We start from the raw sequence: 26,272 nt of genomic DNA, 5'->3' as shown, positions 1-26,272 counted from the left end.
TTCAATTTGCGTCGTGTTTTTCTGAAACGTAACCACTACGCAAAGTGAGGTATTGGCGTATTATATATGTGTCGATCACTCTCTTACAACCAAAATATATTCCAAACCTTATGTAGACAATAATAAGTTTAATTGAACAATAGTAACGGTTTGAAAATAAAAATGAAACTGCATTGTATCTTATTCTATGTTGATGTTATTGCTCTTAGCTCGAAGGCTTTTACAGCTCGGAGCTCGGAGCTGAGTTCACGGAGCGGAAGAATCTGTGAACATAGAAACTAAGAATAAGGCTGGTAGAGCGCGTACCAGTTTCACGATGACGCTCGCACGTAGCAAAGGCCTCTACTTGTGTAAAGCTGTGTTATGAATGTGTTCATTGTTATGACGTGTACATGCGGCATAGTATGTATTGTAGTAACAAACATTGTTTAACTTCGCAAAGGAAATAGTGAAGATGTCGACTTAGCTTTCAAATTTGTTATATTGTATGTGAGTAGACGATGAAGTACAAAACTTCACAAGGAAAGATTTCTGAGACCAAGCAGTAGCCATTATTATGTAATGCAATTTCCGCCGATTTATCTATTTAGTGTGGACGTTGAAAAAAAAATGTTGAAGAAAATAACAAGGACATAACAGAGAATTAGGATTCGGTTTCGGAGGTCACCAAGATGGTGTTTGCGCATCGAAGACTAACGGTCGCCAACGTCCATACCACGTTGAATACACCGGTTCTCGTCCGATCACCGAAGTTAAGCAACGTCGGGCGCGGTCAGTACTTGGATGGGTGACCGCCTGGGAACACCGCGTGATGTTGGCTTTTTTGGCGTTTTTCTTTCGGCGGTTCCTTTTTAGCGCTCCAATATTCTCAATCCATAAACTTTTATCCATTTTTCATAGGAGATTATTAACAAAAAAATGAAGATTTCTCTCCGATGTCGCCTCTCGCGTTTGCGTTTCGAGGACCATCAGTCGCCAACGTCCATACCACGTTGAATACACCGGTTCTCGTCCGATCACCGAAGTTAAGCAACGTCGGGCGCGGTCAGTACTTGGATGGGTGACCGCCTGGGAACACCGCGTGATGTTGGCTTTTTTGGCGTTTTTCTTTCGGCGGTTCCCTTTTAGCGCTCCAATATTCTCAATCCATAAACTTTTATCCATGTTTCATAGGAGATTATTAACAAAAAAATGAAGATTTCTCTCCGATGTCGCCTCTCGCGTTTGCGTTTCGAGGACCATCTGTCGCCAACGTCCATACCACGTTGAATACACCGGTTCTCGTCCGATCACCGAAGTTAAGCAACGTCGGGCGCGGTCAGTACTTGGATGGGTGACCGCCTGGGAACACCGCGTGATGTTGGCTTTTTTGGCGTTTTTCTTTCGGCGGTTCCTTTTTAGCGCTCCAATATTCTCAATCCATGAACTTTAATAATTTTTCATAGGAGATTATTAACAAAAAAATGAAGATTTCTCTCCGATGTCGCCTCTCGCGTTTGCGTTTCGAGGACTATCTGTCGCCAACGTCCATACCACGTTGAATACACCGGTTCTCGTCCGATCACCGAAGTTAAGCAACGTCGGGCGCGGTCAGTACTTGGATGGGTGACCGCCTGGGAACACCGCGTGATGTTGGCTTTTTTGACGTTTTTCTTTCGGCGGTTCCCTTTTAGCGCTCCAATATTCTCAATCCATAAACTTTTATCCATGTTTCATAGGAGATTATTAACAAAAAAATGAAGATTTCTCTCCGATGTCGCCTCTCGCGTTTGCGTTTCGAGGACCATCTGTCGCCAACGTCCATACCACGTTGAATACACCGGTTCTCGTCCGATCACCGAAGTTAAGCAACGTCGGGCGCGGTCAGTACTTGGATGGGTGACCGCCTGGGAACACCGCGTGATGTTGGCTTTTTTGGCGTTTTTCTTTCGGCGGTTCCTTTTTAGCGCTCCAATATTCTCAATCCATAAACTTTTATCCATGTTTCATAGGAGATTATTAACAAAAAAATGAAGATTTCTCTCCGATGTCGCCTCTCGCGTTTGCGTTTCGAGGACCATCTGTCGCCAACGTCCATACCACGTTGAATACACCGGTTCTCGTCCGATCACCGAAGTTAAGCAACGTCGGGCGCGGTCAGTACTTGGATGGGTGACCGCCTGGGAACACCGCGTGATGTTGGCTTTTTTGGCGTTTTTCTTTCGGCGGTTCCCTTTTAGCGCTCCAATATTCTCAATCCATAAACTTTTATCCATGTTTCATAGGAGATTATTAACAAAAAAATGAAGATTTCTCTCCGATGTCGCCTCTCGCGTTTGCGTTTCGAGGACTATCTGTCGCCAACGTCCATACCACGTTGAATACACCGGTTCTCGTCCGATCACCGAAGTTAAGCAACGTCGGGCGCGGTCAGTACTTGGATGGGTGACCGCCTGGGAACACCGCGTGATGTTGGCTTTTTTGGCGTTTTTCTCTCGGCGGTTTCTTTTTAGCGCTCCAATATTCTCAATCCATGAACTTTAATAATTTTTCATAGGAGATTATTAACAAAAAAATGAAGATTTCTCTCCGATGTCGCGTCTCGCGTTTGCGTTTCGAAGACGAACGGTCGCCAACGTCCATACCACGTTGAATACACCGGTTCTCGTCCGATCACCGAAGTTAAGCAACGTCGGGCGCGGTCAGTACTTGGATGGGTGACCGCCTGGGAACACCGCGTGATGTTGGCTTTTTTGGCGTTTTTCTTTCGGCGGTTCCTTTTTAGCGCTCCAATATTCTCAATCCATAAACTTTTATCCATGTTTCATAGGAGATTATTAACAAAAAAATGAAGATTTCTCTCCGATGTCGCCTCTCGCGTTTGCGTTTCGAGGACCATCAGTCGCCAACGTCCATACCACGTTGAATACACCGGTTCTCGTCCGATCACCGAAGTTAAGCAACGTCGGGCGCGGTCAGTACTTGGATGGGTGACCGCCTGGGAACACCGCGTGATGTTGGCTTTTTTGGCGTTTTTCTTTCGGCGGTTCCCTTTTAGCGCTCCAATATTCTCAATCCATGAAGTTTAATAATTTTTCATAGGAGATTATTAACAAAAAAATGAAGATTTCTCTCCGATGTCGCCTCTCGCGTTTGCGTTTCGAAGACGAACGGTCGCCAACGTCCATACCACGTTGAATACACCGGTTCTCGTCCGATCACCGAAGTTAAGCAACGTCGGGCGCGGTCAGTACTTGGATGGGTGACCGCCTGGGAACACCGCGTGATGTTGGCTTTTTTGGCGTTTTTCTTTCAGCGGTTCCCTTTCAGCGCTCCAATATTCTCAATTCATAAACTTTTGTTTTGCATGTCATTCGTCAATTTTTATCTTTGTTAAAACTGGCGCTCTTTACTGTCTTATACTTAGCCTAATTTTGTAATATTTTGATACACGACTCCTTTTTTGTTCACGGTGTGAACTATTATAGCACAAAATAAAACCCAATTTGATTTCACCTTCAAAATCCTTTTAAAATACTGTAACCAATTTTTTTAATCATACTTTATACATAGAAAAACCTTTAAGAACGATCGCTTTCTTACTTGACTGTTTATAGTTTTCAATTGCGTTCAGGTTGTTTTTTATGATAACAATTCCAATTATTAATATTTTGTGTTTTTATTTTCTAGTAACAAAAGGTGATTTTTTCAGGCCGATCACACTGCCATCTCGTAGCATTTAGATGAGTCCGCTGTCGTTACTCTGCCATTTCAATATTTTCCCTGTAGATGGCGCTCTTCTTCGCCAAATAAATACCATACAACCTTAAATTTTTACCCCTCTACGATCAACCCTTATTTTTAAATTGAAAATTAAAAATATTTTTTTTGCAAAACAACATTTGCGGGATCAGCTAGTTATAGATAATATCGAGTTTAACTTACATAAACACAAAAGAAAAAAACGTGGGCAGGTTGCCTACTCGATGCGAAAAGAACTTTCATTAAAGCTGAAGAGTACACCAATACTTCGCTTTGCGTCGTTTTTTTTTTAATTCTATTTTATTTTATTTTTTAAAAGGTGGCAACACTTTTGTTTTTAATTGCGTTACGCCATCAAAACTCGGGGATTCTCTTTCTAACCAAAAATCAACGCAATTTGAATACAGTTTTATTTTCACTTTGTTTTGCTAATTTTAAAAGTTCAGTTTTAATTAAGTAGTGTGTTGTGCTTATTTTAAAAGAGAATAATAAATTTATAAAAATTTTTACGCGTTGTTTCTGGTTACCAAAAAGGTTAATATTATTACAATTTATTTAATTGGCAGAGTTATTTTATTTCTGTTTGTTCAATTTTCTTTTTAAAAAGTAATATTTTCGTGACCCTGGTACCTATCTTCGATCTTTATGTGGTTTGCTATAGAAAATCTTAATTCACTTTGCGGCGTTTCAATTTGCGTCGTGTTTTTCTGAAACGTAACCACTACGCAAAGTGAGGTATTGGCGTATTATATATGTGTCGATCTCTCTCTTACAACCAAAATATATTCCAAACCTTATGTAGACAATAATAAGTTTAATTGAACAATAGTAACGGTTTGAAAATAAAAATGAAACTGCATTGTATACTTATTCTATGTTGATGTTATTGCTCTTAGCTCGAAGGCGTTTACAGCTGCATCGGAGCTGAGTTCACGGAGCGGAAGAATCTGTGAACATAGAAACTAAGAATAAGGCTGGTAGAGCGCGTACCAGTTTCACGATGACGCTCGCACGTAGCAAAGGCCTCTACTTGTGTAAAGCTGTGTTATGAATGTGTTCATTGTTATGACGTGTACATGCGGCATAGTATGTATTATAGTAACAAACATTGTTTAACTTCGCAAAGGAAATACTGAAGATGTCGACTTAGTTTTCAAATTTGTTATACAACGAAAGGCACATACGATACACTGGTAAGTATTGTATGTGAGTGGACGATGAAGTACAAAACTTCACAAGGAAAGATTTCTGAGACCAAGCAGTAGCCATTATTATGTAATGCAATTTCCGCCGATTTATCTATTTAGTGTGGACGTTGAAAAAAAAATATTGAAGAAAATAACAAGGACATAACAAAGAATTAGGATTCGGTTTCGAAGATCACCAAGATGGTGTTTGCGTTTCGAAGACCATCTGTCGCCAACGTCCATACCACGTTGAATACACCGGTTCTCGTCCGATCACCGAAGTTAAGCAACGTCGGGCGCGGTCAGTACTTGGATGGGTGACCGCCTGGGAACACCGCGTGATGTTGGCTTTTTTGGCGTTTTTCTCTCGGCGGTTTCTTTTTAGCGCTCCAATATTCTCAATTCATAAACTTTTATTAATTTTTCATAGGAGATTATTAACAAAAAAATGAAGATTTCTCTCCGATGTCGCGTCTCGCGTTTGCGTTTCGAAGACCAACGGTCGCCAACGTCCATACCACGTTGAATACACCGGTTCTCGTCCGATCACCGAAGTTAAGCAACGTCGGGCGCGGTCAGTACTTGGATGGGTGACCGCCTGGGAACACCGCGTGATGTTGGCTTTTTTGGCGTTTTTCTTTCGGCGGTTCCTTTTTAGCGCTCCAATATTCTCAATCCATGAACTTTAATAATTTTTCATAGGAGATTATTAACAAAAAAATGAAGATTTCTCTCCGATGTCGCGTCTCGCGTTTGCGTTTCGAAGACGAACGGTCGCCAACGTCCATACCACGTTGAATACACCTGTTCTCGTCCGATCACCGAAGTTAAGCAACGTCGGGCGCGGTCAGTACTTGGATGGGTGACCGCCTGGGAACACCGCGTGATGTTGGCTTTTTTGGCGTTTTTCTTTCGGCGGTTCCTTTTTAGCGCTCCAATATTCTCAATTCATAAACTTTTATTAATTTTTCATAGGAGATTATTAACAAAAAAATGAAGATTTCTCTCCGATGTCGCGTCTCGCGTTTGCGTTTCGAAGACGAACGGTCGCCAACGTCCATACCACGTTGAATACACCTGTTCTCGTCCGATCACCGAAGTTAAGCAACGTCGGGCGCGGTCAGTACTTGGATGGGTGACCGCCTGGGAACACCGCGTGATGTTGGCTTTTTTGGCGTTTTTCTTTCGGCGGTTCCTTTTTAGCGCTCCAATATTCTCAATCCATGAACTTTTATTAATTTTTCATAGGAGATTATTAACAAAAAAATGAAGATTTCTCTCCGATGTCGCCTCTCGCGTTTGCGTTTCGAAGACGAACGTTCGCCAACGTCCATACCACGTTGAATACACCGGTTCTCGTCCGATCACCGAAGTTAAGCAACGTCGGGCGCGGTCAGTACTTGGATGGGTGACCGCCTGGGAACACCGCGTGATGTTGGCTTTTTTGGCGTTTTTCTTTCGGCGGTTCCTTTTTAGCGCTCCAATATTCTCAATTCATAAACTTTTATTAATTTTTCATAGGAGATTATTAACAAAAAAATGAAGATTTCTCTCCGATGTCGCGTCTCGCGTTTGCGTTTCGAAGACGAACGGTCGCCAACGTCCATACCACGTTGAATACACCTGTTCTCGTCCGATCACCGAAGTTAAGCAACGTCGGGCGCGGTCAGTACTTGGATGGGTGACCGCCTGGGAACACCGCGTGATGTTGGCTTTTTTGGCGTTTTTCTTTCGGCGGTTCCTTTTTAGCGCTCCAATATTCTCAATCCATAAACTTTTATCCATGTTTCATAGGAGATTATTAACAAAAAAATGAAGATTTCTCTCCGATGTCGCGTCTCGCGTTTGCGTTTCGAAGACGAACGTTCGCCAACGTCCATACCACGTTGAATACACCGGTTCTCGTCCGATCACCGAAGTTAAGCAACGTCGGGCGCGGTCAGTACTTGGATGGGTGACCGCCTGGGAACACCGCGTGATGTTGGCTTTTTTGGCGTTTTTCTTTCGGCGGTTCCTTTTTAGCGCTCCAATATTCTCAATCCATAAACTTTTATCCATGTTTCATAGGAGATTATTAACAAAAAAATGAAGATTTCTCTCCGATGTCGCGTCTCGCGTTTGCGTTTCGAAGACGAACGTTCGCCAACGTCCATACCACGTTGAATACACCGGTTCTCGTCCGATCACCGAAGTTAAGCAACGTCGGGCGCGGTCAGTACTTGGATGGGTGACCGCCTGGGAACACCGCGTGATGTTGGCTTTTTTGGCGTTTTTCTCTCGGCGGTTTCTTTTTAGCGCTCCAATATTCTCAATCCATGAACTTTAATAATTTTTCATAGGAGATTATTAACAAAAAAATGAAGATTTCTCTCCGATGTCGCGTCTCGCGTTTGCGTTTCGAAGACGAACGGTCGCCAACGTCCATACCACGTTGAATACACCGGTTCTCGTCCGATCACCGAAGTTAAGCAACGTCGGGCGCGGTCAGTACTTGGATGGGTGACCGCCTGGGAACACCGCGTGATGTTGGCTTTTTTGGCGTTTTTCTCTCGGCGGTTTCTTTTTAGCGCTCCAATATTCTCAATTCATAAACTTTTATTAATTTTTCATAGGAGATTATTAACAAAAAAATGAAGATTTCTCTCCGATGTCGCGTCTCGCGTTTGCGTTTCGAAGACCAACGGTCGCCAACGTCCATACCACGTTGAATACACCGGTTCTCGTCCGATCACCGAAGTTAAGCAACGTCGGGCGCGGTCAGTACTTGGATGGGTGACCGCCTGGGAACACCGCGTGATGTTGGCTTTTTTGGCGTTTTTCTTTCGGCGGTTCCTTTTTAGCGCTCCAATATTCTCAATCCATGAACTTTATAAATTTTTCATAGGAGATTATTAACAAAAAAATGAAGATTTCTCTCCGATGTCGCGTCTCGCGTTTGCGTTTCGAAGACGAACGGTCGCCAACGTCCATACCACGTTGAATACACCTGTTCTCGTCCGATCACCGAAGTTAAGCAACGTCGGGCGCGGTCAGTACTTGGATGGGTGACCGCCTGGGAACACCGCGTGATGTTGGCTTTTTTGGCGTTTTTCTTTCGGCGGTTCCTTTTTAGCGCTCCAATATTCTCAATTCATAAACTTTTATTAATTTTTCATAGGAGATTATTAACAAAAAAATGAAGATTTCTCTCCGATGTCGCGTCTCGCGTTTGCGTTTCGAAGACGAACGGTCGCCAACGTCCATACCACGTTGAATACACCTGTTCTCGTCCGATCACCGAAGTTAAGCAACGTCGGGCGCGGTCAGTACTTGGATGGGTGACCGCCTGGGAACACCGCGTGATGTTGGCTTTTTTGGCGTTTTTCTTTCGGCGGTTCCTTTTTAGCGCTCCAATATTCTCAATCCATGAACTTTTATTAATTTTTCATAGGAGATTATTAACAAAAAAATGAAGATTTCTCTCCGATGTCGCCTCTCGCGTTTGCGTTTCGAAGACGAACGTTCGCCAACGTCCATACCACGTTGAATACACCGGTTCTCGTCCGATCACCGAAGTTAAGCAACGTCGGGCGCGGTCAGTACTTGGATGGGTGACCGCCTGGGAACACCGCGTGATGTTGGCTTTTTTGGCGTTTTTCTTTCGGCGGTTCCTTTTTAGCGCTCCAATATTCTCAATTCATAAACTTTTATTAATTTTTCATAGGAGATTATTAACAAAAAAATGAAGATTTCTCTCCGATGTCGCGTCTCGCGTTTGCGTTTCGAAGACGAACGGTCGCCAACGTCCATACCACGTTGAATACACCTGTTCTCGTCCGATCACCGAAGTTAAGCAACGTCGGGCGCGGTCAGTACTTGGATGGGTGACCGCCTGGGAACACCGCGTGATGTTGGCTTTTTTGGCGTTTTTCTTTCGGCGGTTCCTTTTTAGCGCTCCAATATTCTCAATCCATAAACTTTTATCCATGTTTCATAGGAGATTATTAACAAAAAAATGAAGATTTCTCTCCGATGTCGCGTCTCGCGTTTGCGTTTCGAAGACGAACGTTCGCCAACGTCCATACCACGTTGAATACACCGGTTCTCGTCCGATCACCGAAGTTAAGCAACGTCGGGCGCGGTCAGTACTTGGATGGGTGACCGCCTGGGAACACCGCGTGATGTTGGCTTTTTTGGCGTTTTTCTTTCGGCGGTTCCTTTTTAGCGCTCCAATATTCTCAATCCATAAACTTTTATCCATGTTTCATAGGAGATTATTAACAAAAAAATGAAGATTTCTCTCCGATGTCGCGTCTCGCGTTTGCGTTTCGAAGACGAACGTTCGCCAACGTCCATACCACGTTGAATACACCGGTTCTCGTCCGATCACCGAAGTTAAGCAACGTCGGGCGCGGTCAGTACTTGGATGGGTGACCGCCTGGGAACACCGCGTGATGTTGGCTTTTTTGGCGTTTTTCTCTCGGCGGTTTCTTTTTAGCGCTCCAATATTCTCAATCCATGAACTTTAATAATTTTTCATAGGAGATTATTAACAAAAAAATGAAGATTTCTCTCCGATGTCGCGTCTCGCGTTTGCGTTTCGAAGACGAACGGTCGCCAACGTCCATACCACGTTGAATACACCGGTTCTCGTCCGATCACCGAAGTTAAGCAACGTCGGGCGCGGTCAGTACTTGGATGGGTGACCGCCTGGGAAAACCGCGTGATGTTGGCTTTTTTGGCGTTTTTCTTTCGGCGGTTCCTTTTTAGCGCTCCAATATTCTCAATCCATGAACTTTAATAATTTTTCATAGGAGATTATTAACAAAAAAATGAAGATTTCTCTCCGATGTCGCGTCTCGCGTTTGCGTTTCGAAGACGAATGGTCGCCAACGTCCATACCACGTTGAATACACCGGTTCTCGTCCGATCACCGAAGTTAAGCAACGTCGGGCGCGGTCAGTACTTGGATGGGTGACCGCCTGGGAACACCGCGTGATGTTGGCTTTTTTGGCGTTTTTCTTTCGGCGGTTCCTTTTTAGCGCTCCAATATTCTCAATCCATGAACTTTAATAATTTTTCATAGGAGATTATTAACAAAAAAATGAAGATTTCTCTCCGATGTCGCCTCTCGCGTTTGCGTTTCGAAGACGAACGGTCGCCAACTTCCATACCACGTTGAATACACCGGTTCTCGTCCGATCACCGAAGTTAAGCAACGTCGGGCGCGGTCAGTACTTGGATGGGTGACCGCCTGGGAACACCGCGTGATGTTGGCTTTTTTGGCGTTTTTCTTTCAGCGGTTCCCTTTCAGCGCTCCAATATTCTCAATTCATAAACTTTTGTTTTGCATGTCATTCGTCAATTTTTATCTTTGTTAAAACTGGCGCTCTTTACTGTCTTATACTTAGCCTAATTTTGTAATATTTTGATACACGACTCCTTTTTTGTTCACGGTGTGAACTATTATAGCACAAAATAAAACCCAATTTGATTTCACCTTCAAAATCCTTTTAAAATACTGTAACCAATTTTTTTAATCATACTTTGTACATAGAAAAACCTTTAAGAACGATCGCTTTCTTACTTGACTGTTTATAGTTTTCAATTGCGTTCAGGTTGTTTTTTATGATAACAATTCCAATTATTAATATTTTGTGTTTTTATTTTCTAGTAACAAAAGGTGATTTTTTCAGGCCGATCACACTGCCATCTCGTAGCATTTAGATGAGTCCGCTGTCGTTACTCTGCCATTTCAATATTTTCCCTGTAGATGGCGCTCTTCTTCGCCAAATAAATACCATACAACCTTAAATTTTTACCCCTCTACGATCAACCCTTATTTTTAAATTAAAAATTAAAAATATTTTTTTTGCAAAACAACATTTGCGGGATCAGCTAGTTATAGATAATATCGAGTTTAACGTACATAAACACAAAAGAAAAAAACGTGGGCAGGTTGCCTACTCGATGCGAAAAGAACTTTCATTAAAGCTGAAGAGTACACCAATACTTCGCTTTGCGTCGTTTTCTTTTTTAATTCAATTTTATTTTATTTTTTAAAAGGTGGCAACACTTTTGTTTTTAATTGCGTTACGCCATCAAAACTCGGGGATTCTCTTTCTAACCAAAAATCAACGCAATTTGAATACAGTTTTATTTTCACTTTGTTTTGCTAATTTTAAAAGTTCAGTTTTAATTAAGTAGTGTGTTGTGCTTATTTTAAAAGAGAATAATAAATTAATATAAATTTTTACGCGTTGTTTCTGGTTATCAAAAAGGTAAATATTATTACAATTTATTTAATTGGCAGAGTTATGTTATTTTTGTTTTTTAAATGTTCACTTTGTTCAATTTTCTTTTTAAAAAGTAGTATTTTCGTGACCCTGGAACCTATCTTCGATCTTTATGTGTTTTGCTATAGAAAATCTTAATTCACTTTGCGGCGTTTCAATTTGCGTCGTGTTTTTTTGGAACCTAACTACGACGCAAGGTGAGGTATTGGCGTATTATATATATGTGTCGATCACTCTCTTACAACCAAAATATATTCCAAACCTTATGTAGATAATAATAAGTTTAATTGAACAATAGTAACGGCTTGAAAATAAAAATGAAACTGCATTGTATGCTTATTCTATGTTGATGTTATTGCTCTTAGCTCGAAGACAGCTTCATCGGAGCTGAGTTCACGGAGCGGAAGAATCTGTGAACTTAAAAACTAAGAATAAGGCTGGTAGAGCGCGTACCAGTTTCACGATGACGCTCGCACGTAGCAAAGGGCTCTACTTGTGTAAAGCTGTGTTATGAATGTGTTCATTGTTATGACGTGTACATGCGGCATAGTATGTATTATAGTAACAAACATTGTTTAACTTCGCAAAGGAAATACTGAAGATGTCGACTTAGTTTTCAAATTTGTTATACAACGAAAGGCACATACGATACACTGGTAAGTATTGTATGTGAGTGGACGTTGAAGTACAAATCTTCACAAGGAAAGATTTCTGAGACCAAGCAGTAGCCATTATTATGTAATGCAATTTCCGCCGATTTATCTATTTAGTGTGGACGTTGAAAAAAAAATATTGAAGAAAATAACAAAGACATAACAGAGAATTAGGATTCGGTTTCGAAGATCACCAAGATGGTGTTTGCGCATCGAAGACGAACGGTCGCCAACGTCCATACCACGTTGAATACACCGGTTCTCGTCCGATCACCGAAGTTAAGCAACGTCGGGCGCGGTCAGTACTTGGATGGGTGACCGCCTGGGAACACCGCGTGATGTTGGCTTTTTTGGCGTTTTTCTTTCGGCGGTTCCTTTTTAGCGCTCCAATATTCTCAATCCATGAACTTTTATTAATTTTTCATAGGAGATTATTAACAAAAAAATGAAGATTTCTCTCCGATGTCGCCTCTCGCGTTTGCGTTTCGAGGACCATCAGTCGCCAACGTCCATACCACGTTGAATACACCGGTTCTCGTCCGATCACCGAAGTTAAGCAACGTCGGGCGCGGTCAGTACTTGGATGGGTGACCGCCTGGGAACACCGCGTGATGTTGGCTTTTTTGGCGTTTTTCTTTCGGCGGTTCCTTTTTAGCGCTCCAATATTCTCAATTCATAAACTATTATCCATTTTTCATAGGAGATTATTAACAAAAAAATGAAGATTTCTCTCCGATGTCGCCTCTCGCGTTTGCGTTTCGAGGACCATCAGTCGCCAACGTCCATACCACGTTGAATACACCGGTTCTCGTCCGATCACCGAAGTTAAGCAACGTCGGGCGCGGTCAGTACTTGGATGGGTGACCGCCTGGGAACACCGCGTGATGTTGGCTTTTTTGGCGTTTTTCTTTCGGCGGTTCCTTTTTAGCGCTCCAATATTCTCAATCCATGAACTTTTATTAATTTTTCATAGGAGATTATTAACAAAAAAATGAAGATTTCTCTCCGATGTCGCCTCTCGCGTTTGCGTTTCGAGGACCATCAGTCGCCAACGTCCATACCACGTTGAATACACCGGTTCTCGTCCGATCACCGAAGTTAAGCAACGTCGGGCGCGGTCAGTACTTGGATGGGTGACCGCCTGGGAACACCGCGTGATGTTGGCTTTTTTGGCGTTTTTCTTTCGGCGGTTCCCTTTTAGCGCTCCAATATTTTCAATTCTTTTTTTTTGCACTTTTGTTTTGCATGTCATTCGTTAATTTTTATCGTTGTTAAAACTGGCGCTCTTTACTGTCTTATACTTAGCCTAATTTTGTAATATTTTGATACACGACTCCTTTTTTGTTCACGATGTGAACTATTATAGCACAAAATAAAACCCAAGTTGATTTCACCTTCAAAATCTTTTTAAAATACTGTAACCAATTTTCTTAATCATACTTTATACATAGAATAACCTTTAAGAAGAATCGCTTTCTTACTTGACTATTTATTGTTTGCGTTCAGGTTATTTTTTATGATTACAATTCAAATTATTAATATTTTGTGTTTTTATTTTCTAGTAACAAAAGGTGATTTTTTCAGGCCGATCACACTGCCATCTCGTAGCATTTAGATGAGTCCGCTGTCGTTACTCTGCCATTTAAATATTTTCCCTGTAGATGGCGCTCTTCTTCGCCAAATAAATACCATACAACCCTAAATTTTTACCCCTCTACGATCAACCCTTATTATTAAATTGAAAATTAAAAATATTTTTTTTGCAAAACAACACATTCGGGATCAGCTAGTTAGTTATACATAATATCGAGTTTAACGTACATAAATACAAAAGAAAAAAACGTGAGCAGGTTGCCTACTCGATGCGAAAAGAACTTTCATTAAAGCTGAAGAGTACACCAATACTTCGCTTTGCGTCGTTTTTTTTTTAATTTAATTTAATTTTATTTTTTAAAAGATGGCAACACTTTTGTTTTTAATTGCGTTACGCCATCAAAACTCGGGGATTCTCTTTCTAACCAAAAATCAACGCAATTTGAATACAGTTTTATTTTCACTTTGTTTTGCTAATTTTAAAAGTTCAGTTTTAATTAAGTAGTGTGTTGTGCTTATTTTAAAAGAGAATAATAAATTAATATAAATTTTTACGCGTTGTTTCTGGTTATCAAAAAGGTAAATATTATTACAATTTATTTAATTGGCAGAGTTATGTTATTTTTGTTTTTTAAATGTTCACTTTGTTCAATTTTCTTTTTAAAAAGTAGTATTTTCGTGACCCTGGAACCTATCTTCGATCTTTATGTGTTTTGCTATAGAAAATCTTAATTCACTTTGCGGCGTTTCAATTTGCGTCGTGTTTTTTTGGAACCTAACTACGACGCAAGGTGAGGTATTGGCGTATTATATATATGTGTCGATCACTCTCTTACAACCAAAATATATTCCAAACCTTATGTAGATAATAATAAGTTTAATTGAACAATAGTAACGGCTTGAAAATAAAAATGAAACTGCATTGTATGCTTATTCTATGTTGATGTTATTGCTCTTAGCTCGAAGACAGCTTCATCGGAGCTGAGTTCACGGAGCGGAAGAATCTGTGAACTTAAAAACTAAGAATAAGGCTGGTAGAGCGCGTACCAGTTTCACGATGACGCTCGCACGTAGCAAAGGGCTCTACTTGTGTAAAGCTGTGTTATGAATGTGTTCATTGTTATGACGTGTACATGCGGCATAGTATGTATTATAGTAACAAACATTGTTTAACTTCGCAAAGGAAATACTGAAGATGTCGACTTAGTTTTCAAATTTGTTATACAACGAAAGGCACATACGATACACTGGTAAGTATTGTATGTGAGTGGACGTTGAAGTACAAATCTTCACAAGGAAAGATTTCTGAGACCAAGCAGTAGCCATTATTATGTAATGCAATTTCCGCCGATTTATCTATTTAGTGTGGACGTTGAAAAAAAAATATTGAAGAAAATAACAAAGACATAACAGAGAATTAGGATTCGGTTTCGAAGATCACCAAGATGGTGTTTGCGCATCGAAGACGAACGGTCGCCAACGTCCATACCACGTTGAATACACCGGTTCTCGTCCGATCACCGAAGTTAAGCAACGTCGGGCGCGGTCAGTACTTGGATGGGTGACCGCCTGGGAACACCGCGTGATGTTGGCTTTTTTGGCGTTTTTCTTTCGGCGGTTCCTTTTTAGCGCTCCAATATTCTCAATCCATAAACTTTTATCCATTTTTCATAGGAGATTATTAACAAAAAAATGAAGATTTCTCTCCGATGTCGCCTCTCGCGTTTGCGTTTCGAGGACCATCAGTCGCCAACGTCCATACCACGTTGAATACACCGGTTCTCGTCCGATCACCGAAGTTAAGCAACGTCGGGCGCGGTCAGTACTTGGATGGGTGACCGCCTGGGAACACCGCGTGATGTTGGCTTTTTTGGCGTTTTTCTTTCGGCGGTTCCTTTTTAGCGCTCCAATATTCTCAATCCATAAACTTTTATCCATTTTTCATAGGAGATTATTAACAAAAAAATGAAGATTTCTCTCCGATGTCGCCTCTCGCGTTTGCGTTTCGAGGACCATCAGTCGCCAACGTCCATACCACGTTGAATACACCGGTTCTCGTCCGATCACCGAAGTTAAGCAACGTCGGGCGCGGTCAGTACTTGGATGGGTGACCGCCTGGGAACACCGCGTGATGTTGGCTTTTTTGGCGTTTTTCTTTCGGCGGTTCCCTTTTAGCGCTCCAATATTTTCAATTCTTTTTTTTTGCACTTTTGTTTTGCATGTCATTCGTTAATTTTTATCGTTGTTAAAACTGGCGCTCTTTACTGTCTTATACTTAGCCTAATTTTGTAATATTTTGATACACGACTCCTTTTTTGTTCACGATGTGAACTATTATAGCACAAAATAAAACCCAAGTTGATTTCACCTTCAAAATCTTTTTAAAATACTGTAACCAATTTTCTTAATCATACTTTATACATAGAATAACCTTTAAGAAGAATCGCTTTCTTACTTGACTATTTATTGTTTGCGTTCAGGTTATTTTTTATGATTACAATTCAAATTATTAATATTTTGTGTTTTTATTTTCTAGTAACAAAAGGTGATTTTTTCAGGCCGATCACACTGCCATCTCGTAGCATTTAGATGAGTCCGCTGTCGTTACTCTGCCATTTAAATATTTTCCCTGTAGATGGCGCTCTTCTTCGCCAAATAAATACCATACAACCCTAAATTTTTACCCCTCTACGATCAACCCTTATTATTAAATTGAAAATTAAAAATATTTTTTTTGCAAAACAACACATTCGGGATCAGCTAGTTAGTTATACATAATATCGAGTTTAACGTACATAAATACAAAAGAAAAAAACGTGAGCAGGTTGCCTACTCGATGCGAAAAGAACTTTCATTAAAGCTGAAGAGTACACCAATACTTCGCTTTGCGTCGTTTTTTTTTTAATTTAATTTAATTTTATTTTTTAAAAGATGGCAACACTTTTGTTTTTAATTGCGTTACGCCATCAAAACTCGGGGATTCTCTTTCTAACCAAAAATCAACGCAATTTGAATACAGTTTTATTTTCACTTTGTTTTGCTAATTTTAAAAGTTCAGTTTTAATTAAGTAGTGTGTTGTGCTTATTTTAAAAGAGAATAATAAATTAATATAAATTTTTACGCGTTGTTTCTGGTTATCAAAAAGGTAAATATTATTACAATTTATTTAATTGGCAGAGTTATGTTATTTTTGTTTTTTAAATGTTCACTTTGTTCAATTTTCTTTTTAAAAAGTAGTATTTTCGTGACCCTGGAACCTATCTTCGATCTTTATGTGTTTTGCTATAGAAAATCTTAATTCACTTTGCGGCGTTTCAATTTGCGTCGTGTTTTTTTGGAACCTAACTACGACGCAAGGTGAGGTATTGGCGTATTATATATATGTGTCGATCACTCTCTTACAACCAAAATATATTCCAAACCTTATGTAGATAATAATAAGTTTAATTGAACAATAGTAACGGCTTGAAAATAAAAATGAAACTGCATTGTATGCTTATTCTATGTTGATGTTATTGCTCTTAGCTCGAAGACAGCTTCATCGGAGCTGAGTTCACGGAGCGGAAGAATCTGTGAACTTAAAAACTAAGAATAAGGCTGGTAGAGCGCGTACCAGTTTCACGATGACGCTCGCACGTAGCAAAGGGCTCTACTTGTGTAAAGCTGTGTTATGAATGTGTTCATTGTTATGACGTGTACATGCGGCATAGTATGTATTATAGTAACAAACATTGTTTAACTTCGCAAAGGAAATACTGAAGATGTCGACTTAGTTTTCAAATTTGTTATACAACGAAAGGCACATACGATACACTGGTAAGTATTGTATGTGAGTGGACGTTGAAGTACAAATCTTCACAAGGAAAGATTTCTGAGACCAAGCAGTAGCCATTATTATGTAATGCAATTTCCGCCGATTTATCTATTTAGTGTGGACGTTGAAAAAAAAATATTGAAGAAAATAACAAAGACATAACAGAGAATTAGGATTCGGTTTCGAAGATCACCAAGATGGTGTTTGCGCATCGAAGACGAACGGTCGCCAACGTCCATACCACGTTGAATACACCGGTTCTCGTCCGATCACCGAAGTTAAGCAACGTCGGGCGCGGTCAGTACTTGGATGGGTGACCGCCTGGGAACACCGCGTGATGTTGGCTTTTTTGGCGTTTTTCTTTCGGCGGTTCCTTTTTAGCGCTCCAATATTCTCAATCCATAAACTTTTATCCATTTTTCATAGGAGATTATTAACAAAAAAATGAAGATTTCTCTCCGATGTCGCCTCTCGCGTTTGCGTTTCGAGGACCATCAGTCGCCAACGTCCATACCACGTTGAATACACCGGTTCTCGTCCGATCACCGAAGTTAAGCAACGTCGGGCGCGGTCAGTACTTGGATGGGTGACCGCCTGGGAACACCGCGTGATGTTGGCTTTTTTGGCGTTTTTCTTTCGGCGGTTCCTTTTTAGCGCTCCAATATTCTCAATCCATAAACTTTTATCCATTTTTCATAGGAGATTATTAACAAAAAAATGAAGATTTCTCTCCGATGTCGCCTCTCGCGTTTGCGTTTCGAGGACCATCAGTCGCCAACGTCCATACCACGTTGAATACACCGGTTCTCGTCCGATCACCGAAGTTAAGCAACGTCGGGCGCGGTCAGTACTTGGATGGGTGACCGCCTGGGAACACCGCGTGATGTTGGCTTTTTTGGCGTTTTTCTTTCGGCGGTTCCCTTTTAGCGCTCCAATATTTTCAATTCTTTTTTTTTGCACTTTTGTTTTGCATGTCATTCGTTAATTTTTATCGTTGTTAAAACTGGCGCTCTTTACTGTCTTATACTTAGCCTAATTTTGTAATATTTTGATACACGACTCCTTTTTTGTTCACGATGTGAACTATTATAGCACAAAATAAAACCCAAGTTGATTTCACCTTCAAAATCTTTTTAAAATACTGTAACCAATTTTCTTAATCATACTTTATACATAGAATAACCTTTAAGAAGAATCGCTTTCTTACTTGACTATTTATTGTTTGCGTTCAGGTTATTTTTTATGATTACAATTCAAATTATTAATATTTTGTGTTTTTATTTTCTAGTAACAAAAGGTGATTTTTTCAGGCCGATCACACTGCCATCTCGTAGCATTTAGATGAGTCCGCTGTCGTTACTCTGCCATTTAAATATTTTCCCTGTAGATGGCGCTCTTCTTCGCCAAATAAATACCATACAACCCTAAATTTTTACCCCTCTACGATCAACCCTTATTATTAAATTGAAAATTAAAAATATTTTTTTTGCAAAACAACACATTCGGGATCAGCTAGTTAGTTATACATAATATCGAGTTTAACGTACATAAATACAAAAGAAAAAAACGTGAGCAGGTTGCCTACTCGATGCGAAAAGAACTTTCATTAAAGCTGAAGAGTACACCAATACTTCGCTTTGCGTCGTTTTTTTTTTAATTTAATTTAATTTTATTTTTTAAAAGATGGCAACACTTTTGTTTTTAATTGCGTTACGCCATCAAAACTCGGGGATTCTCTTTCTAACCAAAAATCAACGCAATTTGAATACAGTTTTATTTTCACTTTGTTTTGCTAATTTTAAAAGTTCAGTTTTAATTAAGTAGTGTGTTGTGCTTATTTTAAAAGAGAATAATAAATTAATATAAATTTTTACGCGTTGTTTCTGGTTATCAAAAAGGTAAATATTATTACAATTTATTTAATTGGCAGAGTTATGTTATTTTTGTTTTTTAAATGTTCACTTTGTTCAATTTTCTTTTTAAAAAGTAGTATTTTCGTGACCCTGGAACCTATCTTCGATCTTTATGTGTTTTGCTATAGAAAATCTTAATTCACTTTGCGGCGTTTCAATTTGCGTCGTGTTTTTTTGGAACCTAACTACGACGCAAGGTGAGGTATTGGCGTATTATATATATGTGTCGATCACTCTCTTACAACCAAAATATATTCCAAACCTTATGTAGATAATAATAAGTTTAATTGAACAATAGTAACGGCTTGAAAATAAAAATGAAACTGCATTGTATGCTTATTCTATGTTGATGTTATTGCTCTTAGCTCGAAGACAGCTTCATCGGAGCTGAGTTCACGGAGCGGAAGAATCTGTGAACTTAAAAACTAAGAATAAGGCTGGTAGAGCGCGTACCAGTTTCACGATGACGCTCGCACGTAGCAAAGGGCTCTACTTGTGTAAAGCTGTGTTATGAATGTGTTCATTGTTATGACGTGTACATGCGGCATAGTATGTATTATAGTAACAAACATTGTTTAACTTCGCAAAGGAAATACTGAAGATGTCGACTTAGTTTTCAAATTTGTTATACAACGAAAGGCACATACGATACACTGGTAAGTATTGTATGTGAGTGGACGTTGAAGTACAAATCTTCACAAGGAAAGATTTCTGAGACCAAGCAGTAGCCATTATTATGTAATGCAATTTCCGCCGATTTATCTATTTAGTGTGGACGTTGAAAAAAAAATATTGAAGAAAATAACAAAGACATAACAGAGAATTAGGATTCGGTTTCGAAGATCACCAAGATGGTGTTTGCGCATCGAAGACGAACGGTCGCCAACGTCCATACCACGTTGAATACACCGGTTCTCGTCCGATCACCGAAGTTAAGCAACGTCGGGCGCGGTCAGTACTTGGATGGGTGACCGCCTGGGAACACCGCGTGATGTTGGCTTTTTTGGCGTTTTTCTTTCGGCGGTTCCTTTTTAGCGCTCCAATATTCTCAATCCATAAACTTTTATCCATTTTTCATAGGAGATTATTAACAAAAAAATGAAGATTTCTCTCCGATGTCGCCTCTCGCGTTTGCGTTTCGAGGACCATCAGTCGCCAACGTCCATACCACGTTGAATACACCGGTTCTCGTCCGATCACCGAAGTTAAGCAACGTCGGGCGCGGTCAGTACTTGGATGGGTGACCGCCTGGGAACACCGCGTGATGTTGGCTTTTTTGGCGTTTTTCTTTCGGCGGTTCCTTTTTAGCGCTCCAATATTCTCAATCCATAAACTTTTATCCATTTTTCATAGGAGATTATTAACAAAAAAATGAAGATTTCTCTCCGATGTCGCCTCTCGCGTTTGCGTTTCGAGGACCATCAGTCGCCAACGTCCATACCACGTTGAATACACCGGTTCTCGTCCGATCACCGAAGTTAAGCAACGTCGGGCGCGGTCAGTACTTGGATGGGTGACCGCCTGGGAACACCGCGTGATGTTGGCTTTTTTGGCGTTTTTCTTTCGGCGGTTCCCTTTTAGCGCTCCAATATTTTCAATTCTTTTTTTTTGCACTTTTGTTTTGCATGTCATTCGTTAATTTTTATCGTTGTTAAAACTGGCGCTCTTTACTGTCTTATACTTAGCCTAATTTTGTAATATTTTGATACACGACTCCTTTTTTGTTCACGATGTGAACTATTATAGCACAAAATAAAACCCAAGTTGATTTCACCTTCAAAATCTTTTTAAAATACTGTAACCAATTTTCTTAATCATACTTTATACATAGAATAACCTTTAAGAAGAATCGCTTTCTTACTTGACTATTTATTGTTTGCGTTCAGGTTATTTTTTATGATTACAATTCAAATTATTAATATTTTGTGTTTTTATTTTCTAGTAACAAAAGGTGATTTTTTCAGGCCGATCACACTGCCATCTCGTAGCATTTAGATGAGTCCGCTGTCGTTACTCTGCCATTTAAATATTTTCCCTGTAGATGGCGCTCTTCTTCGCCAAATAAATACCATACAACCCTAAATTTTTACCCCTCTACGATCAACCCTTATTATTAAATTGAAAATTAAAAATATTTTTTTTGCAAAACAACACATTCGGGATCAGCTAGTTAGTTATACATAATATCGAGTTTAACGTACATAAATACAAAAGAAAAAAACGTGAGCAGGTTGCCTACTCGATGCGAAAAGAACTTTCATTAAAGCTGAAGAGTACACCAATACTTCGCTTTGCGTCGTTTTTTTTTTAATTTAATTTAATTTTATTTTTTAAAAGATGGCAACACTTTTGTTTTTAATTGCGTTACGCCATCAAAACTCGGGGATTCTCTTTCTAACCAAAAATCAACGCAATTTGAATACAGTTTTATTTTCACTTTGTTTTGCTAATTTTAAAAGTTCAGTTTTAATTAAGTAGTGTGTTGTGCTTATTTTAAAAGAGAATAATAAATTAATATAAATTTTTACGCGTTGTTTCTGGTTATCAAAAAGGTAAATATTATTACAATTTATTTAATTGGCAGAGTTATGTTATTTTTGTTTTTTAAATGTTCACTTTGTTCAATTTTCTTTTTAAAAAGTAGTATTTTCGTGACCCTGGAACCTATCTTCGATCTTTATGTGTTTTGCTATAGAAAATCTTAATTCACTTTGCGGCGTTTCAATTTGCGTCGTGTTTTTTTGGAACCTAACTACGACGCAAGGTGAGGTATTGGCGTATTATATATATGTGTCGATCACTCTCTTACAACCAAAATATATTCCAAACCTTATGTAGATAATAATAAGTTTAATTGAACAATAGTAACGGCTTGAAAATAAAAATGAAACTGCATTGTATGCTTATTCTATGTTGATGTTATTGCTCTTAGCTCGAAGACAGCTTCATCGGAGCTGAGTTCACGGAGCGGAAGAATCTGTGAACTTAAAAACTAAGAATAAGGCTGGTAGAGCGCGTACCAGTTTCACGATGACGCTCGCACGTAGCAAAGGGCTCTACTTGTGTAAAGCTGTGTTATGAATGTGTTCATTGTTATGACGTGTACATGCGGCATAGTATGTATTATAGTAACAAACATTGTTTAACTTCGCAAAGGAAATACTGAAGATGTCGACTTAGTTTTCAAATTTGTTATACAACGAAAGGCACATACGATACACTGGTAAGTATTGTATGTGAGTGGACGTTGAAGTACAAATCTTCACAAGGAAAGATTTCTGAGACCAAGCAGTAGCCATTATTATGTAATGCAATTTCCGCCGATTTATCTATTTAGTGTGGACGTTGAAAAAAAAATATTGAAGAAAATAACAAAGACATAACAGAGAATTAGGATTCGGTTTCGAAGATCACCAAGATGGTGTTTGCGCATCGAAGACGAACGGTCGCCAACGTCCATACCACGTTGAATACACCGGTTCTCGTCCGATCACCGAAGTTAAGCAACGTCGGGCGCGGTCAGTACTTGGATGGGTGACCGCCTGGGAACACCGCGTGATGTTGGCTTTTTTGGCGTTTTTCTTTCGGCGGTTCCTTTTTAGCGCTCCAATATTCTCAATCCATAAACTTTTATCCATTTTTCATAGGAGATTATTAACAAAAAAATGAAGATTTCTCTCCGATGTCGCCTCTCGCGTTTGCGTTTCGAGGACCATCAGTCGCCAACGTCCATACCACGTTGAATACACCGGTTCTCGTCCGATCACCGAAGTTAAGCAACGTCGGGCGCGGTCAGTACTTGGATGGGTGACCGCCTGGGAACACCGCGTGATGTTGGCTTTTTTGGCGTTTTTCTTTCGGCGGTTCCTTTTTAGCGCTCCAATATTCTCAATCCATAAACTTTTATCCATTTTTCATAGGAGATTATTAACAAAAAAATGAAGATTTCTCTCCGATGTCGCCTCTCGCGTTTGCGTTTCGAGGACCATCAGTCGCCAACGTCCATACCACGTTGAATACACCGGTTCTCGTCCGATCACCGAAGTTAAGCAACGTCGGGCGCGGTCAGTACTTGGATGGGTGACCGCCTGGGAACACCGCGTGATGTTGGCTTTTTTGGCGTTTTTCTTTCGGCGGTTCCCTTTTAGCGCTCCAATATTTTCAATTCTTTTTTTTTGCACTTTTGTTTTGCATGTCATTCGTTAATTTTTATCGTTGTTAAAACTGGCGCTCTTTACTGTCTTATACTTAGCCTAATTTTGTAATATTTTGATACACGACTCCTTTTTTGTTCACGATGTGAACTATTATAGCACAAAATAAAACCCAAGTTGATTTCACCTTCAAAATCTTTTTAAAATACTGTAACCAATTTTCTTAATCATACTTTATACATAGAATAACCTTTAAGAAGAATCGCTTTCTTACTTGACTATTTATTGTTTGCGTTCAGGTTATTTTTTATGATTACAATTCAAATTATTAATATTTTGTGTTTTTATTTTCTAGTAACAAAAGGTGATTTTTTCAGGCCGATCACACTGCCATCTCGTAGCATTTAGATGAGTCCGCTGTCGTTACTCTGCCATTTAAATATTTTCCCTGTAGATGGCGCTCTTCTTCGCCAAATAAATACCATACAACCCTAAATTTTTACCCCTCTACGATCAACCCTTATTATTAAATTGAAAATTAAAAATATTTTTTTTGCAAAACAACACATTCGGGATCAGCTAGTTAGTTATACATAATATCGAGTTTAACGTACATAAATACAAAAGAAAAAAACGTGAGCAGGTTGCCTACTCGATGCGAAAAGAACTTTCATTAAAGCTGAAGAGTACACCAATACTTCGCTTTGCGTCGTTTTTTTTTTAATTTAATTTAATTTTATTTTTTAAAAGATGGCAACACTTTTGTTTTTAATTGCGTTACGCCATCAAAACTCGGGGATTCTCTTTCTAACCAAAAATCAACGCAATTTGAATACAGTTTTATTTTCACTTTGTTTTGCTAATTTTAAAAGTTCAGTTTTAATTAAGTAGTGTGTTGTGCTTATTTTAAAAGAGAATAATAAATTAATATAAATTTTTACGCGTTGTTTCTGGTTATCAAAAAGGTAAATATTATTACAATTTATTTAATTGGCAGAGTTATGTTATTTTTGTTTTTTAAATGTTCACTTTGTTCAATTTTCTTTTTAAAAAGTAGTATTTTCGTGACCCTGGAACCTATCTTCGATCTTTATGTGTTTTGCTATAGAAAATCTTAATTCACTTTGCGGCGTTTCAATTTGCGTCGTGTTTTTTTGGAACCTAACTACGACGCAAGGTGAGGTATTGGCGTATTATATATATGTGTCGATCACTCTCTTACAACCAAAATATATTCCAAACCTTATGTAGATAATAATAAGTTTAATTGAACAATAGTAACGGCTTGAAAATAAAAATGAAACTGCATTGTATGCTTATTCTATGTTGATGTTATTGCTCTTAGCTCGAAGACAGCTTCATCGGAGCTGAGTTCACGGAGCGGAAGAATCTGTGAACTTAAAAACTAAGAATAAGGCTGGTAGAGCGCGTACCAGTTTCATGATGACGCTCGCACGTAGCAAAGGGCTCTACTTGTGTAAAGCTGTGTTATGAATGTGTTCATTGTTATGACGTGTACATGCGGCATAGTATGTATTATAGTAACAAACATTGTTTAACTTCGCAAAGGAAATACTGAAGATGTCGACTTAGTTTTCAAATTTGTTATACAACGAAAGGCACATACGATACACTGGTAAGTATTGTATGTGAGTGGACGTTGAAGTACAAATCTTCACAAGGAAAGATTTCTGAGACCAAGCAGTAGCCATTATTATGTAATGCAATTTCCGCCGATTTATCTATTTAGTGTGGACGTTGAAAAAAAAATATTGAAGAAAATAACAAAGACATAACAGAGAATTAGGATTCGGTTTCGAAGATCACCAAGATGGTGTTTGCGCATCGAAGACGAACGGTCGCCAACGTCCATACCACGTTGAATACACCGGTTCTCGTCCGATCACCGAAGTTAAGCAACGTCGGGCGCGGTCAGTACTTGGATGGGTGACCGCCTGGGAACACCGCGTGATGTTGGCTTTTTTGGCGTTTTTCTTTCGGCGGTTCCTTTTTAGCGCTCCAATATTCTCAATCCGTAAAGTTTTATCCATTTTTCATAGGAGATTATTAACAAAAAAATGAAGATTTCTCTCCGATGTCGCCTCTCGCGTTTGCTTTTCGAAGACCATCAGTCGCCAACGTCCATACCACGTTGAATACACCGGTTCTCGTCCGATCACCGAAGTTAAGCAACGTCGGGCGCGGTCAGTACTTGGATGGGTGACCGCCTGGGAACACCGCGTGATGTTGGCTTTTTTGGCGTTTTTCTTTCGGCGGTTCCTTTTTAGCGCTCCAATATTCTCAATCCGTAAACTTTTATCCATTTTTCATAGGAGATTATTAACAAAAAAATGAAGATTTCTCTCCGATGTCGCCTCTCGCGTTTGCGTTTCGAAGACCATCTGTCGCCAACGTCCATACCACGTTGAATACACCGGTTCTCGTCCGATCACCGAAGTTAAGCAACGTCGGGCGCGGTCAGTACTTGGATGGGTGACCGCCTGGGAACACCGCGTGATGTTGGCTTTTTTGGCGTTTTTCTTTCGGCGGTTCCTTTTTAGCGCTCCAATATTCTCAATCCATAAACTTTTATCCATGTTTCATAGGAGATTATTAACAAAAAAATGAAGATTTCTCTCCGATGTCGCGTCTCGCGTTTGCGTTTCGAAGACGAACGTTCGCCAACGTCCATACCACGTTGAATACACCGGTTCTCGTCCGATCACCGAAGTTAAGCAACGTCGGGCGCGGTCAGTACTTGGATGGGTGACCGCCTGGGAACACCGCGTGATGTTGGCTTTTTTGGCGTTTTTCTCTCGGCGGTTTCTTTTTAGCGCTCCAATATTCTCAATCCATGAACTTTAATAATTTTTCATAGGAGATTATTAACAAAAAAATGAAGATTTCTCTCCGATGTCGCGTCTCGCGTTTGCGTTTCGAA

At 39.7% G+C, this 26,272-nt stretch overlaps 49 non-coding genes across 49 annotated transcripts; all 49 read left to right on the top strand.

The window, feature by feature from the left end:
• The first annotated feature begins 701 nt into the window (after positions 1-701).
• On the top strand, positions 702-820 carry LOC137928312 (5S ribosomal RNA). Its single transcript, XR_011108420.1, has one exon. It is a non-coding gene; the product is annotated as a 5S ribosomal RNA (ribosomal RNA).
• Positions 821-974: 154 nt separating this feature from the next.
• On the top strand, positions 975-1,093 carry LOC137928311 (5S ribosomal RNA). Its single transcript, XR_011108419.1, has one exon. It is a non-coding gene; the product is annotated as a 5S ribosomal RNA (ribosomal RNA).
• A 154-nt stretch (positions 1,094-1,247) lies between these two features.
• LOC137928309 (5S ribosomal RNA) lies at positions 1,248-1,366 on the top strand. The gene has a single exon (XR_011108417.1). It is a non-coding gene; the product is annotated as a 5S ribosomal RNA (ribosomal RNA).
• Positions 1,367-1,519: 153 nt separating this feature from the next.
• Positions 1,520-1,638, top strand: LOC137928308 (5S ribosomal RNA). Its single transcript, XR_011108416.1, has one exon. It is a non-coding gene; the product is annotated as a 5S ribosomal RNA (ribosomal RNA).
• A 154-nt stretch (positions 1,639-1,792) lies between these two features.
• Positions 1,793-1,911, top strand: LOC137928307 (5S ribosomal RNA). The gene has a single exon (XR_011108415.1). It is a non-coding gene; the product is annotated as a 5S ribosomal RNA (ribosomal RNA).
• Positions 1,912-2,065: 154 nt separating this feature from the next.
• Positions 2,066-2,184, top strand: LOC137928306 (5S ribosomal RNA). Its single transcript, XR_011108414.1, has one exon. It is a non-coding gene; the product is annotated as a 5S ribosomal RNA (ribosomal RNA).
• Positions 2,185-2,338: 154 nt separating this feature from the next.
• LOC137928305 (5S ribosomal RNA) lies at positions 2,339-2,457 on the top strand. The gene has a single exon (XR_011108413.1). It is a non-coding gene; the product is annotated as a 5S ribosomal RNA (ribosomal RNA).
• Positions 2,458-2,610: 153 nt separating this feature from the next.
• LOC137928304 (5S ribosomal RNA) lies at positions 2,611-2,729 on the top strand. The gene has a single exon (XR_011108412.1). It is a non-coding gene; the product is annotated as a 5S ribosomal RNA (ribosomal RNA).
• A 154-nt stretch (positions 2,730-2,883) lies between these two features.
• Positions 2,884-3,002, top strand: LOC137928303 (5S ribosomal RNA). The gene has a single exon (XR_011108411.1). It is a non-coding gene; the product is annotated as a 5S ribosomal RNA (ribosomal RNA).
• Positions 3,003-3,155: 153 nt separating this feature from the next.
• Positions 3,156-3,274, top strand: LOC137928302 (5S ribosomal RNA). Its single transcript, XR_011108410.1, has one exon. It is a non-coding gene; the product is annotated as a 5S ribosomal RNA (ribosomal RNA).
• A 1,885-nt stretch (positions 3,275-5,159) lies between these two features.
• LOC137928301 (5S ribosomal RNA) lies at positions 5,160-5,278 on the top strand. The gene has a single exon (XR_011108409.1). It is a non-coding gene; the product is annotated as a 5S ribosomal RNA (ribosomal RNA).
• A 154-nt stretch (positions 5,279-5,432) lies between these two features.
• Positions 5,433-5,551, top strand: LOC137928300 (5S ribosomal RNA). Its single transcript, XR_011108408.1, has one exon. It is a non-coding gene; the product is annotated as a 5S ribosomal RNA (ribosomal RNA).
• A 153-nt stretch (positions 5,552-5,704) lies between these two features.
• Positions 5,705-5,823, top strand: LOC137928008 (5S ribosomal RNA). The gene has a single exon (XR_011108133.1). It is a non-coding gene; the product is annotated as a 5S ribosomal RNA (ribosomal RNA).
• A 154-nt stretch (positions 5,824-5,977) lies between these two features.
• Positions 5,978-6,096, top strand: LOC137928007 (5S ribosomal RNA). The gene has a single exon (XR_011108132.1). It is a non-coding gene; the product is annotated as a 5S ribosomal RNA (ribosomal RNA).
• Positions 6,097-6,250: 154 nt separating this feature from the next.
• On the top strand, positions 6,251-6,369 carry LOC137928297 (5S ribosomal RNA). Its single transcript, XR_011108406.1, has one exon. It is a non-coding gene; the product is annotated as a 5S ribosomal RNA (ribosomal RNA).
• Positions 6,370-6,523: 154 nt separating this feature from the next.
• Positions 6,524-6,642, top strand: LOC137928006 (5S ribosomal RNA). Its single transcript, XR_011108131.1, has one exon. It is a non-coding gene; the product is annotated as a 5S ribosomal RNA (ribosomal RNA).
• Positions 6,643-6,796: 154 nt separating this feature from the next.
• LOC137928296 (5S ribosomal RNA) lies at positions 6,797-6,915 on the top strand. Its single transcript, XR_011108405.1, has one exon. It is a non-coding gene; the product is annotated as a 5S ribosomal RNA (ribosomal RNA).
• Positions 6,916-7,069: 154 nt separating this feature from the next.
• Positions 7,070-7,188, top strand: LOC137928295 (5S ribosomal RNA). The gene has a single exon (XR_011108404.1). It is a non-coding gene; the product is annotated as a 5S ribosomal RNA (ribosomal RNA).
• A 153-nt stretch (positions 7,189-7,341) lies between these two features.
• LOC137928294 (5S ribosomal RNA) lies at positions 7,342-7,460 on the top strand. The gene has a single exon (XR_011108403.1). It is a non-coding gene; the product is annotated as a 5S ribosomal RNA (ribosomal RNA).
• A 154-nt stretch (positions 7,461-7,614) lies between these two features.
• On the top strand, positions 7,615-7,733 carry LOC137928293 (5S ribosomal RNA). The gene has a single exon (XR_011108402.1). It is a non-coding gene; the product is annotated as a 5S ribosomal RNA (ribosomal RNA).
• Positions 7,734-7,886: 153 nt separating this feature from the next.
• LOC137928005 (5S ribosomal RNA) lies at positions 7,887-8,005 on the top strand. Its single transcript, XR_011108130.1, has one exon. It is a non-coding gene; the product is annotated as a 5S ribosomal RNA (ribosomal RNA).
• A 154-nt stretch (positions 8,006-8,159) lies between these two features.
• LOC137928004 (5S ribosomal RNA) lies at positions 8,160-8,278 on the top strand. Its single transcript, XR_011108129.1, has one exon. It is a non-coding gene; the product is annotated as a 5S ribosomal RNA (ribosomal RNA).
• Positions 8,279-8,432: 154 nt separating this feature from the next.
• Positions 8,433-8,551, top strand: LOC137928292 (5S ribosomal RNA). Its single transcript, XR_011108401.1, has one exon. It is a non-coding gene; the product is annotated as a 5S ribosomal RNA (ribosomal RNA).
• Positions 8,552-8,705: 154 nt separating this feature from the next.
• On the top strand, positions 8,706-8,824 carry LOC137928003 (5S ribosomal RNA). The gene has a single exon (XR_011108128.1). It is a non-coding gene; the product is annotated as a 5S ribosomal RNA (ribosomal RNA).
• Positions 8,825-8,978: 154 nt separating this feature from the next.
• LOC137928291 (5S ribosomal RNA) lies at positions 8,979-9,097 on the top strand. Its single transcript, XR_011108400.1, has one exon. It is a non-coding gene; the product is annotated as a 5S ribosomal RNA (ribosomal RNA).
• A 154-nt stretch (positions 9,098-9,251) lies between these two features.
• Positions 9,252-9,370, top strand: LOC137928290 (5S ribosomal RNA). Its single transcript, XR_011108399.1, has one exon. It is a non-coding gene; the product is annotated as a 5S ribosomal RNA (ribosomal RNA).
• Positions 9,371-9,523: 153 nt separating this feature from the next.
• On the top strand, positions 9,524-9,642 carry LOC137928063 (5S ribosomal RNA). Its single transcript, XR_011108185.1, has one exon. It is a non-coding gene; the product is annotated as a 5S ribosomal RNA (ribosomal RNA).
• Positions 9,643-9,795: 153 nt separating this feature from the next.
• On the top strand, positions 9,796-9,914 carry LOC137928289 (5S ribosomal RNA). Its single transcript, XR_011108398.1, has one exon. It is a non-coding gene; the product is annotated as a 5S ribosomal RNA (ribosomal RNA).
• Positions 9,915-10,067: 153 nt separating this feature from the next.
• On the top strand, positions 10,068-10,186 carry LOC137927908 (5S ribosomal RNA). Its single transcript, XR_011108036.1, has one exon. It is a non-coding gene; the product is annotated as a 5S ribosomal RNA (ribosomal RNA).
• A 1,898-nt stretch (positions 10,187-12,084) lies between these two features.
• LOC137928288 (5S ribosomal RNA) lies at positions 12,085-12,203 on the top strand. Its single transcript, XR_011108397.1, has one exon. It is a non-coding gene; the product is annotated as a 5S ribosomal RNA (ribosomal RNA).
• A 154-nt stretch (positions 12,204-12,357) lies between these two features.
• Positions 12,358-12,476, top strand: LOC137928286 (5S ribosomal RNA). The gene has a single exon (XR_011108395.1). It is a non-coding gene; the product is annotated as a 5S ribosomal RNA (ribosomal RNA).
• Positions 12,477-12,630: 154 nt separating this feature from the next.
• LOC137928285 (5S ribosomal RNA) lies at positions 12,631-12,749 on the top strand. Its single transcript, XR_011108394.1, has one exon. It is a non-coding gene; the product is annotated as a 5S ribosomal RNA (ribosomal RNA).
• Positions 12,750-12,903: 154 nt separating this feature from the next.
• Positions 12,904-13,022, top strand: LOC137928284 (5S ribosomal RNA). Its single transcript, XR_011108393.1, has one exon. It is a non-coding gene; the product is annotated as a 5S ribosomal RNA (ribosomal RNA).
• A 1,902-nt stretch (positions 13,023-14,924) lies between these two features.
• Positions 14,925-15,043, top strand: LOC137928282 (5S ribosomal RNA). The gene has a single exon (XR_011108392.1). It is a non-coding gene; the product is annotated as a 5S ribosomal RNA (ribosomal RNA).
• Positions 15,044-15,197: 154 nt separating this feature from the next.
• LOC137928281 (5S ribosomal RNA) lies at positions 15,198-15,316 on the top strand. Its single transcript, XR_011108391.1, has one exon. It is a non-coding gene; the product is annotated as a 5S ribosomal RNA (ribosomal RNA).
• Positions 15,317-15,470: 154 nt separating this feature from the next.
• Positions 15,471-15,589, top strand: LOC137928280 (5S ribosomal RNA). The gene has a single exon (XR_011108390.1). It is a non-coding gene; the product is annotated as a 5S ribosomal RNA (ribosomal RNA).
• A 1,902-nt stretch (positions 15,590-17,491) lies between these two features.
• LOC137928279 (5S ribosomal RNA) lies at positions 17,492-17,610 on the top strand. The gene has a single exon (XR_011108389.1). It is a non-coding gene; the product is annotated as a 5S ribosomal RNA (ribosomal RNA).
• Positions 17,611-17,764: 154 nt separating this feature from the next.
• Positions 17,765-17,883, top strand: LOC137928278 (5S ribosomal RNA). The gene has a single exon (XR_011108388.1). It is a non-coding gene; the product is annotated as a 5S ribosomal RNA (ribosomal RNA).
• Positions 17,884-18,037: 154 nt separating this feature from the next.
• On the top strand, positions 18,038-18,156 carry LOC137928277 (5S ribosomal RNA). The gene has a single exon (XR_011108387.1). It is a non-coding gene; the product is annotated as a 5S ribosomal RNA (ribosomal RNA).
• A 1,902-nt stretch (positions 18,157-20,058) lies between these two features.
• On the top strand, positions 20,059-20,177 carry LOC137928276 (5S ribosomal RNA). The gene has a single exon (XR_011108386.1). It is a non-coding gene; the product is annotated as a 5S ribosomal RNA (ribosomal RNA).
• A 154-nt stretch (positions 20,178-20,331) lies between these two features.
• On the top strand, positions 20,332-20,450 carry LOC137928274 (5S ribosomal RNA). The gene has a single exon (XR_011108384.1). It is a non-coding gene; the product is annotated as a 5S ribosomal RNA (ribosomal RNA).
• A 154-nt stretch (positions 20,451-20,604) lies between these two features.
• Positions 20,605-20,723, top strand: LOC137928273 (5S ribosomal RNA). Its single transcript, XR_011108383.1, has one exon. It is a non-coding gene; the product is annotated as a 5S ribosomal RNA (ribosomal RNA).
• Positions 20,724-22,625: 1,902 nt separating this feature from the next.
• Positions 22,626-22,744, top strand: LOC137928272 (5S ribosomal RNA). The gene has a single exon (XR_011108382.1). It is a non-coding gene; the product is annotated as a 5S ribosomal RNA (ribosomal RNA).
• Positions 22,745-22,898: 154 nt separating this feature from the next.
• On the top strand, positions 22,899-23,017 carry LOC137928271 (5S ribosomal RNA). The gene has a single exon (XR_011108381.1). It is a non-coding gene; the product is annotated as a 5S ribosomal RNA (ribosomal RNA).
• A 154-nt stretch (positions 23,018-23,171) lies between these two features.
• On the top strand, positions 23,172-23,290 carry LOC137928270 (5S ribosomal RNA). Its single transcript, XR_011108380.1, has one exon. It is a non-coding gene; the product is annotated as a 5S ribosomal RNA (ribosomal RNA).
• A 1,902-nt stretch (positions 23,291-25,192) lies between these two features.
• On the top strand, positions 25,193-25,311 carry LOC137928268 (5S ribosomal RNA). The gene has a single exon (XR_011108378.1). It is a non-coding gene; the product is annotated as a 5S ribosomal RNA (ribosomal RNA).
• Positions 25,312-25,465: 154 nt separating this feature from the next.
• LOC137928267 (5S ribosomal RNA) lies at positions 25,466-25,584 on the top strand. Its single transcript, XR_011108377.1, has one exon. It is a non-coding gene; the product is annotated as a 5S ribosomal RNA (ribosomal RNA).
• A 154-nt stretch (positions 25,585-25,738) lies between these two features.
• Positions 25,739-25,857, top strand: LOC137928266 (5S ribosomal RNA). Its single transcript, XR_011108376.1, has one exon. It is a non-coding gene; the product is annotated as a 5S ribosomal RNA (ribosomal RNA).
• Positions 25,858-26,011: 154 nt separating this feature from the next.
• Positions 26,012-26,130, top strand: LOC137928265 (5S ribosomal RNA). The gene has a single exon (XR_011108375.1). It is a non-coding gene; the product is annotated as a 5S ribosomal RNA (ribosomal RNA).
• Positions 26,131-26,272: the final 142 nt, after the last annotated feature.

The sequence above is a fragment of the Battus philenor genome, unplaced genomic scaffold (genome assembly GCF_028537555.1).
Source record: "Battus philenor isolate CCGP_79_NKW_IND1 unplaced genomic scaffold, ilBatPhil1.0.hap1 SCAF_38, whole genome shotgun sequence".
Taxonomy (NCBI): Eukaryota; Metazoa; Arthropoda; class Insecta; order Lepidoptera; family Papilionidae; genus Battus; species Battus philenor.
Note: the sequence above shows the minus strand (reverse complement) of the source record. Positions and strands in the feature narration are given on the sequence as shown.